This window comes from Bos javanicus, chromosome 8, assembly GCF_032452875.1.
Source record: "Bos javanicus breed banteng chromosome 8, ARS-OSU_banteng_1.0, whole genome shotgun sequence".
NCBI classification, from domain to species: domain Eukaryota; kingdom Metazoa; phylum Chordata; class Mammalia; order Artiodactyla; family Bovidae; genus Bos; species Bos javanicus.
In genome coordinates, this window is record NC_083875.1 from 58,270,074 (window position 1) to 58,282,807 (window position 12,734).

Here is a 12,734-nt window from a genome sequence, read left to right on the forward strand (position 1 = left end):
AGAACAGAGACCCTAGAAAGCCTGTAATATGTAAATATTTAGCCAGGTAGATAGGGATAGTAAGCATTTTCTCTCAACACAAAACATGATTTATTTGCTAAAGCTGTAATCTTGTTTGATAATCTATCAGTTTATTATCAGCTATGTGGTGAGACATAATGCCACAGGGAGATAATCAAGAACCTTCACTTGATACTACAGGGTTGATTACAGTGGCTGGAAAAGGGGGAATCTTCTGGAGGGGATTATAAACATAGACTTTCTATTTACAGTTGATTTCCTCCTAGTGCTTTAACCATTTTTCTCCCTGCCTAGGTAAGTAGGTCATCTGAAAACCACCAAAGAAGAGGAGTCTTTGCAGGTGAAGAACAACAAAACCTGTTTCCTTACCAGGTTGTATTTGTCCTTATTTCATGCTCAGTGCATTTCTAAATCACAGAAAAAAAGAGAGATGAAGATGCTCCATTGAAGACAGTATTGAAAAAACAAGCAAACCCCAAACGGAAAAGTCCACTTTGAAAATAAAACAGGAACTTCTTCCACCCCACATGTAACATCAGAATCCAGCAAACTAAGTTCAGCAAACTAAATTACTAAACTGAAATTTCAACACAACATTGATCTGTAAGCCTCTCAAGGATGTAATCTGTGGTTTCTGAATCAGAGGCAGCACCTTTGTAGGGTATCCTGAGAGATTCCACCCCCCTCCCACCCCCCCCGCCCCGCCCCCCGCTACCACACCCATTCCCCCACCCTCCACCACCAGGTCAGTTGGAATGCATGGCCCCTGGAGGCAAAGAGATTACCAGGGAGGAATAGTTGTCCTTCAGTTCAGTTCAGTTCAGTCGCTCAGTTGTGTCCAATTCTTTGTGACCCCATGGACTGCAGCACGCCAGGCCTCCCTGTCCATCACCAACTCCTGGAGTCTACCCAAACTCATGTCCATTGAGTCGGTGATGCCATCCAACCATCTCATCCAACCAGTTCTCCTAGAGGTCTGGAAAAAGGCGGTGAAACTTCTGGTCCCTGGTGGGAGGCAGAGAAGTATTTCTTTGCAACACTCATCTTTGACTACCCCATTCTTCTCTGCCTTGCATTTATCTCTTCAGGATTATCCATGAAGAAGTCTCTACCTGAAAATTCTCAGGTCAAAGGCCTGTGGGGTTACTTCATTGACTTCTGGCTACTGAAAATAGAGGCTGTGTAGTTCTGCAGCTCTCTGCAATTAGAATGTATTCTCCTGTATTATCTCACTTGAGACTTATCTGAGATAAGCAGGTGAGGAAACTGAGTTCCAAAGAATTTAAGTATCTAGCCCAAGTTTACACAATTGGTGATTTCTTTCCTTCTTTTGTTCCTTTCCTATCTTCTTGCTTTTCTCCTTTCAGTTCTCCTTGAAAGACATTCTCTTAAGAATGTCCCTGGACATTCTAGATATATCTGAAGCCAGATAGTTTTAAATCCCCGGCTGTGCATGACCTTGGGCAAGTTACTTATTTCGGTCTGCCTTGGTCCTTACCAGTAAAATAAGGATATCAGTATTATTTACCTCATAGGGTTGTTGGGAGGATAAAGTTAGTTGATACAAGTGTAGCATTTAGACTAACATCCAGCACATAGTAAATATTCAATAAGGTTTAGTTATTTTTGCTACTGCTGTTGCTGCTTCCTTCCACTCCCTGCTTTGTCCTTTCATCAAACATTAATTGAATGACTTCTCTCTAATGGGCATTGTGCTAGGCTGGGGCGGTGAGTAAAAGGGTGTCCTTTTTCCACGAGACTCACTGTTTACTAGGGGACAAGCCATGAGATAAGTTTGGGAGATGGCCACATAACAGAGGTACATCACAGCCTCTGTGTAATCACACAGGAGCTCTTTATTGGGTGCCCATGGTTATTTGGGAAGGCCTCGTGGAGGAGGAGACCTGTCATTTGAATTGAACATTGGAGATGAAGAGGAGTCCATGAGGCCAATATTCAATGGACATGCATTCCAGGCAGAGGGACCTGAGTTCAGGACTCCAGGGCCATATGAGAGATCATGGCAGGGCTTTGAATGAAAAGCTATTAGTTAGTTAGGGCTGCCATGACTAAATTCCACAGATGGGGTGGCTTAAAAAAAATAGAAATTAATATGCTCACAGTTCTGGAGGCCTGAAGTCCAGAAGTCTGCAGGTTTGGTTTCTTCTGAGGTATCTCTCCTTGGCTTGACAGGTGCCTTCTCACTGTGTCCTCATATGGTCTTTTCCCTGTATCCTTATCTCTTTTTCTTTTAAGGCCACTAGTCATGTTGGATTAGGGCCCACTCATATGACCTCATTTACCTTAGTTACCTCTTTCAAGGCCCTGTCTCTAAATACATGAGTCACATTCTCATACACTGAGGGGTTAGGGCTTCCCCATATGAAGGGGGGATGCAATTCAGCCCATAATAGAAGTCATCTGTTAAGCATGGATGGAGTCAAGTGCATGTGAATGAGCGTCAGGAAATGAAGCCGGAATGTCAGACAGTGCCCAGATCTCGAAAGGCTTGGTTTCTCATCAGGCTAAGGAGGACGTCAGAGTGCGTAGAAATGGGCATCACCACCACATTTCGGTGACCCTGGCCCCTTCAGGTTGCAGCGTGCAGGGCAGACTTACTGGAAGGAGCCAGACTGTGGTTATGTCAGAGGAGACACTGGTTTGGATTCCAGTTCTCTTCCACCCTGCCCCAAGGCAGGTACAAGGTGGCAGCGATACCCTGGCACTAAGAGGGCCCCTGAGAACAAGGCTGTGTGGGTGTAGGGGGACAGCTGAGTGCAGAAGATGGAGGCAGGTGTAGCTTCCAGTCTGTGGCGGGAGCAGCCCCTTTGGCTGTGTCAGCACCGATGGGGGTTTGCCAGGCTCACACAAGTGAAAAAGCACCCAAATAACAAATGAAGCAGGCTCTAGTGTTTCCTTTTCAACCAAAAGGCACCCCTCAAGTGTTCCTAACATAATCACATATCTTACTACTGTATTTTGTAAATGAGAGAACAGCTTCCCTTTCATCCTCCTGCCAAGTAGAAGCACACAGCAGCTCGTTGCTGGTGACAGAGAATGAGATAATTACTCCTCTACATTTGAGAATCCTGCTCAAACTCACACATTTCAAGGCAGAAAGGGACACTGTGTTTTGTGTAGTTCCCATTTGGATTAGTGGCTTGAAACAGGAGTGTGAGCAGGCTCTGGTTTTCTTTGTTTCTGGAGTAGCTGCTTGGTCATATCACTGCATCTCTCTTTTGTAAAATGGGGATATGTACTTGCATGTCCAGTTGCTCAAAGAGTCACAGACTTGTAACCCCATGTACTGTGGCCCACCAGACTTGTCTGTCCATGGGATTCTTCAGGCAACGTTACTGGAGTGGGTTGCCATTTTCTTCTCCAGGGGATCTTCCCAACCCAGAGATCGAACCCGCATCTCCTGCATTGATGGGTAGATTCTTTACCACTGATCGCCCCCTGGGAAGCCCAAAATGGGGATAATAATATATATATGACTAGGAGAGTGTTGAGGATTCAGTGAGGGAAAAGAGCCCTTGGTAGACCTTAATGCTTTATGCTAATGTTTATTCTCTGGATTAAGGGAAAAAAGCTTCAAGGTGCTTGTATTTTATAATTTTGGTGATTTGACAGAAAAGAATAAGCATTTTTTCTTTTAATTCCAGTTCTCTACTGTATTAGGGCCTTGAGCAGAGCAATTGCAAATCCTGCTTTTACTGCCTGACTTGGTAAAGTGGGAAGTGGTCTCTCTCCCTCTCTCTCTCCCCTTCTTTCTCCCTTTTCTCCTTCAGTTCCTCTTATCTCAGATGTAGAGATTAATTGGATGGGGTCCATGCTGTCTGCCAGGAAGACAGAAAGTGTGAAGCATCATCTGGATGGGTTTGGGAAGCGCTAGATTCTCCTTCCTCTGCTTTTGACAAACAGAGTGACAGCCCATCGCTGTGTTTAAACAAGTTAATATGTATGTTCTTGACATAAGGAAGCACTCTAATCATGAAATACAGCTTGCATGTCATTTGGTTTTGAGATTTTATTGAGTACTACTAATCTTGACATATTTTGGTTGGCACCACATTCTTGGTGTAGTGGGTTAGCGTTGAATAGTTTGCAGACTCTGTGAAACAAAATCCTCATTTAATGGTTTAGTTTGGCTACATTTCGAAAATACACAAAAACATAATACACTTCTATTTTATAGGGATTTTTTTTTCAGTTTGTGGCTTTGGTTTGGTTTTGGGTTTGTTTTTTTTTCCCCTTTTTCCTCGGTGCCTTGCTATTTTTTTCTTTTTCTCGGTCTCTCTGTCTTTCTCTGTTTGTCTGTGTCTCTCTTTTCATGTTCCAGCTGCAGCAACCTACAAAGAAAGCTCCAAAGAAAGACTGATTGAACTGCAAGCAGAAGAATCCTCTTCGTACTCCTCGATGTCAAGAATGTGTCTACACCCTGGCCTAACGCTCTGAACCTTTTCATGTGAGTTCAGGGATTCAGAGCATATGAAGGCCAACACGTAATGGAGCAACAGGTCTGAAGCTCCCCAGTAGAAGCACCTGGGCGAATGTGCCATGAGACTTCAGTTGACACCAGCCCCCAATGTCACTGAACTCCATGACATCATTCCCAGGCAGGAAAAGTCAATAGGCCTCTGGCGCATTCTCCTACGTGCTTCCCTCCCTCCTTGTCCCTCCAGTTCCTAACCCAGGGACAATATTTAGAAAGCAGCGCTAGGCTCAGGCAGCCCACTCAATTACTTTGGCCAGAACCTTCTAGAGTACATTTTGCTATTGCTTTTTGATGTAAACAGGGGTGCTTAGAGTTGGCAGGGGATGTTCTTTCTGGCTTAATTATGCAAGGCATAATTATAGTTGCAGGGTCTGGAAGTAGCATAGCATTCTTTGGAGAACTTCACAGGGATTTTTCTGTTATGACATAGTTTATCTGGAAAAAAAAAAAGTAACACAAGAGTCATTTCCCAAAAGGAAAAAATAACACTATTCATGCTAGTGTTCCATTCCATATTGAGTAGATCATGAAATTGGAGTAGACTGTTTTCAGGGGTGGGGGTGTCTCAAAAATATTGAACTCATGTAATGGTGGGAAAATCTGTATGAATGCTGATGAATGGGCATGGATGGAGAAGTATATAAAAATAGATGCGTTTACTTAGGAAAGCAATAATGAAGCATCCAGTTGTATCTGAGTGTGTTAGAACCCTGGGCCCCGGGGATGTGGAAAAAGATCTCACCGTAGTAATAGTAAGCTGGCCTGAACCTGAGTCATAAAATTCCTGCTGCCCCCAGATGTTCAGTTAGAGGGTACTTCGTTACTCTGCTGATGTAGCGAGAAATCGCAGAACTGCCAGGGTAATGGAGAGAACAGTGACTGAGGTGGAGAGCTAGGGCTGTTTCTCTGTTATGAAACATGTTTTTATAGGCAATTCTGATGTACGGTAGGTATTAAATAGAGCAACTGAAAGATGTTTTATTTTAGATTACTGCTAGAGTGATATTTTCCCCATGGCACTAATAATCTGGCAGCTTTCACAAGCCCATTTCGCCTCCCAGCTCCTCACGAGCTCTGTCTATGCTGGCATGGGGGTGAGCCCTTGAATCAAAATTTCTGCCTTACAAAAGGAGAGAATCACCTTTACTATCTGTGCTTGTGATATGATGCTTTTTTTCTTTTTGAGAGGAGTAAGATATTGCTCCGTTCTGCAGCTACAATTTACAGAAAGAGATATATTTCTGGACAGCCCTGGGTGGGAAAAAAAAGCATTTCAAGAACAGCATTTTGTAATTGAATGATCATTTAAGACGCCCCTTTATGCATGTACCCTGGTTTGAAAGCCAGGGGACATACCGTTTCAGCCTAACATCTCAGCTGTCTGCATCACGCAGGACGTACAATCCTTGTTCAATAGTGTGCTTCTTGCATACTTCAAGAGCTGTCATAGGAACAACAATAAGAGGCCTGTTGTTGAAACCACATCGTTTCCATCACAGAGGGAAAAAAAAAGTAATAAGGTCACTGTGAGCTTGGAGCTTTGTTAGGGTTGAGCCTGCTCAAATTATTTCATTCATGTTCAAATTTAAGGAGATGAGAAACATATTGCAGGAGAAGACAAGTTATTTTACATCTGCCCCTTCCCCCACTGTAATACTGCCTGCCAGTCTCCCACCCTCTTTTAGCTGGAGGGCCTGTCCTCTCTGCCACCCTACCCCCACCCCACTCTACTGGCTGTGTTTTTTTTTTTTTTCAATTTGTTAAGATGCTAAAATCTGCTTTATGTGATTTATGAAGGAACTTGAAGCGATTAGTTTCACAGTGCATGAAAATTCCTCAGGTTCAGGGGGGGATGGCCAATCTGTTACACTGTTTGCCTGGACTGGATGGGAGCATGAGCAGCTCGGAGCCATAAGGAGATTGTGTTGAGTTATTAAACACTTGTGGTAAAGCTGCTTATTGTTAATTCCCCGATGTCCTGCTGAAGCGATAGGATAAAATCAGATCGGATTAGATCAAAGAGCCTGGGAGCCAGCCTTTGGAGCAGATTCATTTAATCAATAAAGAGACCTCCTGAGCGAGGGGGGAGAGAGTCAGGGCAGTCCTGGTCGCTCAGGAGATTAAGATGGGGGTTGGGGACAGTGGTGGGAAAGAAATAACAATTTATCTGTATTTATTTTGCTCTTCTTTTGGAAGTGTGATGGTTCTCTCAAACATTTTAGCCACACTCATCAAAGTGTTTAAATGTTTCTTTAAGATTTCATTACTCCCCATACTCCATAAACCAAGGGGTTATTTAAAACAACAACAACACAACTTCTGATCCATAAAAGGTATTTCCACAAAAGCAATTTAGGCTTAAATGATTCCCCAAGAACCAATAATCTCTTATGAGTTAATCTGCAAAATTTCCCATTGTCCCTTTGCCAGAAGAAATAATAGAGAAACAGCAAAAAGGCCAAAGTCTTTCCCCACCATCCCCTTTGTATTCTCCCTAACGCCTACCTCCCAACACCCCTCCACACACCCCGCCCCCCCGCCAGTAATTATAAAGCCTTGTGTGTTAAGAGGTATGATGCTGAGTCCTTCATCCATGATTAACACTTAAACCAATGCATATTCATTCATCTCTTAGCTCCACCAAACCCAACTAAAATGAGGACTTGCCAAGAAGGAAGTGACACGCATTAGAAAGTTAACCACAGAAAATGAGAGAAAAAATGAAGGATGGAGCAAATTAGGGATGCAAGTCCCTCAATCGTTATTGGTCTTAATGGTGTTATAAAAATGATGTCGGCTTTTACCAGGAATAATTTATATTCTGAATTAAATAAGGATATGTATCTATAAATCCATTCTATAAAACTTAATTTTCCATCTAGATATGCTGATTACTTCAGGCCTGGCATACCTTTACCGGTTGTTAATTACTGCAGGATGGTTTAACACTATTTTCCAAATCAGCATGCATGCATAAAATGACTGCAATCCAATTTGACACATTATTAGTGATGATTATTGTCATAGATAAATTAGATTGAACAGAAAATAACCTTCATCCTTAGCATGTTTTAGCTCTCAGAATTAATGTGATTTGGTGAACACATATAAATAAAAATCTGATGAGTCCCTGCTGACTACAGGGCCTGCTGGTGCTGAAGTGTATCAATTTCATGCAGATGATGAATTCCTTAAGCATTCAATGATAATCATGCTTGATTTGACAAGACTTTCTCATGCTATTTTAGGGCCTTAATTTTCTGTGAAGTTCTGTCAAGTGCTCATCAAGCACCCACTTATCTCCGTATCTTAACCTGGCAGCCAATCACAAGGTTGCCTAACAGTACAGCTAGCGAGTGCCAGCCCATTAATATTCGAGTCACGTGACTGTCCAAGGAGAGAAACCAATCAATGGCTGATTAACATTCGGGTCACATGACTCCTGAGGAGAGTAAATGAGTTACACAGTAAGACATCAAACAAATTTTCATCTTGAAAGAGTGATTGCTTTTTCTGCTGCTGTGATGTTTGTCAAATTCGCTCTAGCCTTGTCCAATTAAGCTCCATGAGCTGAATTAATAATGAAGAGATGTAAGCCCCGCGCCAGCATGAGAGCTGTGAGTGGTGCCACGGAATAAGAACTGCTAAAAAAAATTTCTTAGAATGATTGAAAAATCACATCTGGATAACTGGAATAATTATTTTTGCAATCTTGATGCTATTTTGCACTCTCCAGTGCAAACGTGTGAACTGGATTATGCTGGGATGTGGTACTTGTTTTGAGTTCTGCTTTGAAGATGAAGGTGGTTTGGGGTTTAGAATGATTTTGAAAGCATTACGCAAATACATGTTAATTGGATTATTGTTTGTGACCCTAGTAATGAATTTCATTTGCACACTCAATTATGTTCTGGGGACTTTTAGAGATAAAGATCTCTCAAGATTTTTTAAACTATTTGTAGAAGGAAAGGAGATTATTGTGTATTCTATTTCTTGTCCTGGATGGAAGAAAGGGCTAAATCAAGAACTTTAGAGAAAGTTTGTGTGTATTGGTGTGTGTGCTGTTTATTTTATTAACATTCACAGGTTAGTAAATCAAATTCACTGGATTGTTTCAAAATACACAGGGGAACCTCATGAGAATTTCAGGAAAATAAAAGATGCTATCTTACTGATAATAGCCAATGACAACTTTCTTATAGTTTCCAGGAAAGTTCTTTTCAATCACAAAGTCAATTGCATTCATTTCAGCACAGATGCCCTACTAAATTCAGGTGACATGTTTAGAATAGAGACCCTTTGACTAATAAAGTGTTCATTCTTTCCCTGAAGGGAGTGAGACTTGACTAATGGTTTATTGGAATTATCAAAGAGTGTCAAATCCCTCTTAATAAGTTGCAGCATGAAATTAACCAAATTCCCAAAGGCCTTTCTAAAACAGTATAGTCAAATAAAAGGTGTTGGGCGTGCTGGAAAGAGTGTTAAAGCCAGTTACTTGGAAGTGATGAGAAATAAATCTAACTGTAGGCAGGAGGCAATGTTTATGTGTACAGTTAATAACCTTCTTAATGGGACTTCTTGGCTTGGTGATTCCCGTATGGGGAGGAAAGTGAGATGTGGAACACAGGGTAGGCGAAGGGCCATAAGTCAATTCCCAGCACTGTTAGTCAAGGGTGGAAATTGCAAAGAGAGAAGCAATGAATTTAAAAGCCCCAGCAAGCAGAGAAAGTGGAAGGAGAGCTGTTCTAGGGGAGGAGGTAGATGGGGAGTGATTGAGAGTCCAAGTCGGACCATCCTAATGGAAGGAAAACCTACTTTTTCCTAAGGACAAGGAACTCCACCAATTCCTGGAGAGTGATTCCTTTCTGACAGTCCTTACTAACAACTTCTAAAATAATGCCCTTGTTCATAACTCCTCAGGGTGAGGCCCCAAAAGAGGCATATGATAGAAATATGTTGTTTTGTTTTGTTTTAAAGTAAAAGTAGAGATCCCAACCTCAAGGCTCAAAATGAATTTCAGATAACCTGTGAAAACACAGCTCTGAGTTTATATGAAAAGATCCGCGGTACCCAAGGTAATATATGTTTAACTGATACTCTTTGCCTGAATGTTTTACCCTTGACTTGCTCTGCAGCAAACTGGCAGCCTGGAACTCTGCTTACATTTCACTCCACAGGCAGTGTAGCCGCTTCCTACCAGCACCCCCACTTCCTGACACTTGAGAGCCCTGGAATGGAAGGCAGCTCGGTGGCTGTAGAAGGCCCTGAATAAAAGCGTATTCCACTTTCTGCATAACTTTACATAATTAATAGTTTTCCAGGCAAACTATTGTTAGCCTTAATTGTTGTTTCAACAGCTGTTTTCATTAAATTGTAAAGCCCGCTGTGTCTAATCCTTGGAGCCCACTATTGATAACAAGAACAGCCCTGAAGCTTGCTCTAGAGGAAGAGTTTGTTCCCTGCCAAGCTGGAAAACTGTCCTGAAGTTACTTGAAAAATAAGGCCTATAGTGGGACTGGTTGTGTAGCTAATCCATTAGGCTTTTCAAAAGAGCTATGCTCTGTACCCTTATGGCTAGATTGACCCAACAACCAATCAATGCCTTTATTTGCTGCGTGGCTGCCCCTGAAGGGTCTTAGAGCTGGTCCAACTCGTAATCAAAGCCTCCATCAGTACCGGGGCCTTGATGACATAAATGGCCAAACTTTCAACTCGGTTGGCCCTGGTCCAGTCACACCATTTTGAAGATACAAAGAGGCTGTGTTGCACGGTGGAATTCATTTTCTTGTTTACTTCCTCCAGAAACAAGAGCATCATCAGCACGCTCAGTGCATCGGATCAGACCGCGGAGTTGTTGACAGAAGCTTGGCGAGGCTTGCCAGCTTTCCACACGAAATGCTGGCTTTCTTCTCACACACCCCCTACCGTTTGTGTCTCTGCCAATTGTAGCACATCAGAGCGGCCATTGAGATAATGACCGTGAAGTCTCATGATACACTTTGATGAAGTGTAACATTTTTTAAAGGATTTTTGTCTGTGCCAAAATGATCGAGGCAGCTGACTAAAAATCACACCATCAAAATCAAGGCTGATTGATGAACAGCAGGCAGAGGCATGAGTCTCCCCAGAGAAGATGGTGGGGGGAGGGGTGGTATTTTGCAGCCAAAGTCTCTTTCCTTGTCTATGTGCAGCACAGATTTTTTTAAGTCATCTTTGTTTCAGATGAATTTATATCAGTGACGGATGCTTCAGCCTTCAACATTTTTTAATTATTTTTTTTTCTATCAACCCCCAGAAAATAGGAGTAATTCCTTTCTGACAGTTCCTTACTAATGACTTAGAAAATAATGTTGTTGTTAACAACTTGGTGTTGATTGGAAAAAGCACATGGGGTATTTCAGGGCAACACAGGTTTTTTAAGTCAGAGGCTGACCCGAGTGTAATGTTTTGGTAAATTTGGATTTCTCTAGTTTACCTGGAATGAGAATATGATACATAGAAGTGGGTCTGAGCCAACGAAAACTCAAATCAAGCCAGTGTTAAAAAAACAAAATTAAGCAATTAAATTTTAAAAATTTATTCAAGAAGTTATGGAATGGGCAGCATCTAATCTAGCAGATAGAAAGGAGCTCCAAGGAGCTGCACACAATGAAAGACTTTTGTAGGCAGATGGAAGCAGGAACAAAAAGTGGATTGGTTGTGGCCAGGCCACTTTCCTTTAGGGGATGTCAGGGGTCTGTCAGGACGAGGTGGTTAGATAGTATTACCTACTCAATGGATGAATCTGAGCAAATTCTAGGAGATAGTGGAGGACAGAGGAGCCTGGTGTGCTGCAGTCCATGCAGTTGCAAAGAGTTATATAGGACTTAGTGACTGAACAACAACAAGGGGTCTGTCAGGCAGGTAACCTCACTAGGGTTATTTAGGTGATTCCTGATGGACTGGTTTAAGATTCTATCTCTGGGAGGGACCAAAACTGTAAATAAATCTTGGTTTGGTGATGCAGGATGTAGCATAAGTCACTCCATTTTGGACTTGTTTTTTTTTTTTTTTTTACCCAATAACAATGTATATGAAGACTGTGAGCTTCTTTGAGAGAAAAATCATGTGTTTAATTTACTGTCCAGTTCATCATGACTACTGTTTATTGAATACCTGCTTAGTATCAGATAACTAAAGTATACACACAGATAGTGAGAATTTTCACATAGTGGCCATGATCTTTAAACTCCATTTTATCACCACCATTTTAGTTGAGGAAACCAAGGTCCAGTGGATGAACCCGAGGCCTGGAGATGTTCAATAACTTGGTCAAGTCCAAAGACTTGGGAAGTGGGAAAGGCAGGGTAGGACCTATGTGCTTGCTCATGAGATGTGCTGTCTCTGCCTCTGAGGTTGACTGCTTCCATTGTACACCTGATAGAGCTCATTAAACGGCGCTCAGTGGGAGAACAGGAAGCAATTTGTGGTTGAATTGGTAAAGGCAACAAATAAAGTGGATTTACAGTTTGCTATTCTCACCTCTTAGAGAAGGCAATGGCACCCCACTCCAGTACTCTTGCCTGGAAAATCCCATGGACGGAGGAGCCTGGTAGGCTGCAGTCCATGGGGTTGCTAAGACTCAGGCACGACTGAGAGACTTCACTTTCACTTTTCACTTGCATGCATTGGAGATGGAAATGGCAACCCACTCCAGTGTTCTTGCCTGGAGAATCCCAGGGACGGTGGAGCCTGGTGGGCTGCCATCTATGGGGTCGCACAGAGTCAGACAGGACTGAAGCGACTTAGCAGCAGCAGCAGCAGCAGCTGCTGCATTCTCACCTCTAAGCTTTGCAAGAAGACATGAGCTACACAGTATCCTTGATGCCAGTTAACCAACACATGCTCAGAGACCAAGTTTGAGTGACTGAAGCTGTTTTGAGGTTTTGGCTAACCTCTGTCTCTTTGTAGATTACCTTCTCATTCAGGGTTACAGCAGAGGGCAGGTCCAACTCTTAGGAGGAAATGTGGTTGATGAGCTTTAGGACTTCTCAGAATGTCACAGTTCAAGAGACACCTGTGCTGAAGCAAGTGCAAAAACCACAAGTGCAAAGAGGTTACAGTTCAGTTACCTTTAGGATCTTTGTTTCTGCTTCTGGAGCAAGAATGTATGTCAGAGTAGGGTGGAGGGCTGGAAACTGGGAGAAGAGTGAGAGTAAAGGAAGTCGAAGGTATA